Consider the following 4,608-nt stretch of genomic DNA (forward strand, 5'->3'; position numbering starts at 1 on the left):
ACTAGGGGAAACTCCGATCCAAACTCGAATGATGCTAAGATATAGGAAACAGACTGCGATCGGGATCTGTCCTAGGACAATCGGCGATTCTACTAGTACAGATTGCGATCGGGATCTCTCCTAGGGGAAACTCCGATCCGATCTCAAATGAAGCTAAGATGTAGGAAAACAGCAATAATTTTTTTTATAAACAATGATTTTATTGAGTATTATTTACATGCAAACTTACTAACTCATTACCAACTACACACAAGCCTACTTGTGTCACTTTTACAATTATGTTAACTTCACCGAAATCAAGGAGGTTATATCACAGCCTTGTGATATAACCTCCTTGCCGAAATTGATCATTTTTCAGTTGTTATTGTTCTTCCAAAGTTGTGAAATGATTCTATGTCAATGTTTACTACACTGAAGTCTGACTATTGAAATGTACTACAATATGTGTGAAATTGTGAGTAATATCTTGATCTGCTTGATCTTTTGACACCTGTTTGACGACTTTACAGTTGTTATTGTTCTTCTAAAGCTGTGAAATTTGCATATATTGACACATTGTTTGATCACCTGTTGGTGTCTTTCACATATTATAAGATTTTTGCCACTAATTTATAAGAAATTACTTCATCAGAAAACATACTCATTACCATGAAAGTGATGCTATATACTATAGTGTACCTTGAGTAAAGTTGCAGAAGTGACTCTAGTGTGGTGAAGTTAACATTGTAAAAGCGACACAAGTAGGCTTGGGTGTAGTTGGTTATGAGTTAGTAGGTTTGCATTTTAAATAATACTCAACAAAATCATTGTTTATAAAAAAAAAATTATTGCTGTTTCCTACATCTTAGCTTCATTTGAGTTTGGATCGGAGTTTCCCCTAGGAGAGAGCCCGATCGTAATATGTACTAGTAGAATCGGCGACTCTACTAGTACATATTGCAATCGGGATCTCTCCTAGGAGAAACTCCGATCGCGATCTCTCCTAGGAGAAGCGGCGATTCTACTGGATCGTGATCTCTACTGTGACATATGCATTGTACAAGTACGGGTACAGTCAAACCTGTCTATAGCGGCCACTCAAGGGACCGGACAAATTTGGCCACTATAGACAGGTGGCCTCTGTATAGAGGTGGTAACTTGTAGATAAAATACCCAAGGGACCGACAAAAAGTGGCCACTATGGACAGGTGGCCCCTCTGTAATGGTGGCCCCTAATACAGGTTTGACTGTATACTGATAAACTGAACAAAGAAGTACAATGTTTACTACACATTCTTTAATACATTACGACTTTTCAAAGCTTCCATCTGTTAACAGAGTGTGAAATACAGAAAGTCTGTTGTGAATGTCTTCAGTCAGATTGAACATTTTATATCCCATGCCAGCGGCCGAAACCCTCAAAAGGCCGCAGGTTGTTGCAGGGTTGGTCTGGTTACCGGAAACACAGAACTTTTTTCCTATCTCGAGCTCCGTACGCCCGACTTCATAGAAAAAGCCTCAGCCATTTAATGCCGACCGGGACCAGAAAAGATATGAAACGTGATTATATTTCAGCCATACATAGTATGGTGAAATATATTGTATTCGTAATGTTTCTTTCTTTCTTTCTTTCTTTCTTTCTCCTGTCAAATCTTCAAAGTGATTCATCTCCGCCATTCCTAGACCGAATGACCTGAAATTTGGCACAAGGGTAGAGTGGGCCATTACCAAAATGTGCTTTTTTCATTTTTTTCATATCTGCTCTTTAAATGATTTTATTAAGGTTTTATTGCAACTTTTGGACCAAAACTGTATAATTTGGCCCCCTGTACCATGGTATTACATCCAAATGACCTGAAATTTGGGGCAGAGGTGCCCTAGATACTTATTCAAAGGATCCATGTATAATATATGGTATTAATTACTTCAAAATGGCTCTATAAGGAGGTTTTTGTGGGAGAGTTTTGGATATGTGAGGTTGAGGTGCCGAGGTCAACGACCTCTAGGTCATTCTGGTGTGTCAGGGCCACAGGTGTGCCAGGTAGATCCAATTATCTACCTACCTACCTAGTCCATAGACATCCAGGTGGTTGGGGGACAAGGTAAATGCAATTAATGACCAACCAATGAGCGAGCTGATTTTGCTGGAAGAGTCCATTGTTGGACAGGGGGTGTTTTTTAAAATTTACTTTTAGACTTTGGTGATAATGCCAATGCTCTTTTTAGCGGAAGTGTTTTTGCACTGAACCACTTGACATAAGACTACTACTGGGACAGCCCATTTTTGCACATAGGGGGGATTTTTTAAAAATTCAGTTTTGGACATGGGTGATGATTATGAATTCCATTTGTTGAATGGAAGTTGACCCCCACCTGAAGACTACACATGAGGAGGATTCGGCAGCCAATCAGCAAGCCTGGTGTTATCTGGAAGAGTCCATTCATGCACGGGGAACTTTATCAAAATTCAGTTTTGAACTGGGATGCTTATCATACAAAAGGCCATGTACTGTGAGTATTTCTAGACTTGTCTATTGTGCAATTTTAAACAGGGTGTGCTGGGAGATTCCATTCTTCAATGAAGGGGGTATTTTTTAAAATTCATTTTGTGGACTTTGGTGATTATGTCCATGTCCTATTTTAGCTGATGTATTTTTGGATCGCTCCACTTTACATAGAGGTATAACAGGAAGAGTCCATTCTTGCACAGAGGGTTTTTTTAAATATGGTTTTGGACGGCTGATGATTCAAAATTCCATTTCTTAGCGGAAGTGTTTTTGGAGTCGTCTATTTTACCTTTCTACATGGGGTGCACTAGAAGAGTCCATTATTGAAGGTTTTTTTGTAAGATTCATTTTTGCTCATAAGTGTGATTAGTAGTTAGAAGTCATTTTAAGCAGAAGTGTTCCATTTTTGCACATAGGTGATTTTGGAACAGTCTATTGTTACATGAGGAGGGAGATGGCTGAAATATGCTGTATTTGCTCTCAAGCAAATGTCGGCCTTTCTAGTTACGATTTTTATCTGTAAACTTGATATAACCTCCTTGCTAGCTTGATCCAAATAACACATGTTTTGTTTATGTATCCTGTAAGTTACTTGTGTTACGTACGTTTACAACAACATGTATTACTTGTGTTACTATCACTAGTGTTAGTAGCGTTATTTGTTATCTTATGCATACTTCGAGTTTTTCTGTAGACTGGGCCTCCTTGAAACGTTGATAGGGCCACAAATAAACATAATGATAATGACAATAACTCTATTGTACTGCCCGAAGCTGGTAAATTGCAAACAAAGTAAAACGTAGTATATAGAATTACAGATGCAAAATGAAATGTATAGATAAATCAAAAGTGAATTAACATATTTTCTAATTTTCTAAATCTATTTCTATTCTTATGTTGTTCACAATTGATCGAAAACCTGTTGTAGAAGTTCACAAGGGTCGCAGGTCTGTGTCTGCCTGGCGAATGGTTGTCAGGTCGGTTTCTAGCCGTGTTGTGAGCTTGAGGCTGAATCTGTGGGTACAACAAATATACATTACCTCAGTTAGTTATCGATTATTTGTTGACTCATACACACGATGTAACTGCGTGCCTAACAGTACCAGTGGAAACATCACTTCATCGCCGCCCGTCGTCGGGAACTTCTGCCCATTGAGACCGGTATTCCCTCGGGTCAGGTGAGATTACACACGGTTGTTTACAATGATACATTCAATATCCCATGACCATAATCGGTAAATGAAAACATACCGTCAACATTATGTCAGTCCATATTCCACGATCAAGGTCAATCCGTGGTCAACAGTCGTATTATGTGTTACAACTGCAGAAGCGAGTATCATTCTTTGTGAGCCCTCATTTAAGTCTGGTTTCAATGGAAACCCGAAGCAAGAGGAAAATTAGGTTGTTCAGGCTATGAATTGACAAGTATCCAGAAACATATTGCAAGAGTTGTTTTTCAATTGCAACCCCGCATTTTGTAACATCGCCCAGGCCCATCTGAAGTTTGCCCAATGGTTGTTAGCCATATCATATGTTACATCTGACTGTAATTCATCTGGAGGGCTGACGGCCGTGGTGTTATCAGAATATTGCTGGTGTATGATACAACTGTAGGCTGTTGGGAGCAAAGTCAATGTAAAGTTGAGAATACAATTTTTTTCGGGATTCAGAAAAATATCATCGGCAGAAACAAGAAACTTGCGTCGGGGTTTAGCTCCCCCAAATAACGTCCTATGGCACAAGTTAGCTGGAATCTTGGCATACATATAATTGCACACGGCGGAATTGTCTAAATTGACGTTTCTTCTAAGAACGTAATTAAATACACAGTGGAAATGCTGAAGGGTCTGAATAATTCCCCAAGAGTAATGAACGCTTCAAGACAAGCCTGACTTTAAGAACGTAACCTCACCACCAAACTCCTTAAAGACGCACTTCTGAGACGTCTCAGAACATTCCAAGAGCCCGTAACAGCCTGCGCAGTCGCTGAAGACCTCACAAGGACCATCCAAGATGTCTTCGCACTTCTGTAGATGAGAAAAGGAGACAGTCCTCATCTTAAATTCTTTCATGGTTTCATTAGAAGCAATACAAATGAATGCGATCAAGACAAACTCCC

This window comes from Branchiostoma floridae, chromosome 8 (assembly GCF_000003815.2).
Source record: "Branchiostoma floridae strain S238N-H82 chromosome 8, Bfl_VNyyK, whole genome shotgun sequence".
NCBI classification, from domain to species: Eukaryota; Metazoa; Chordata; class Leptocardii; order Amphioxiformes; family Branchiostomatidae; genus Branchiostoma; species Branchiostoma floridae.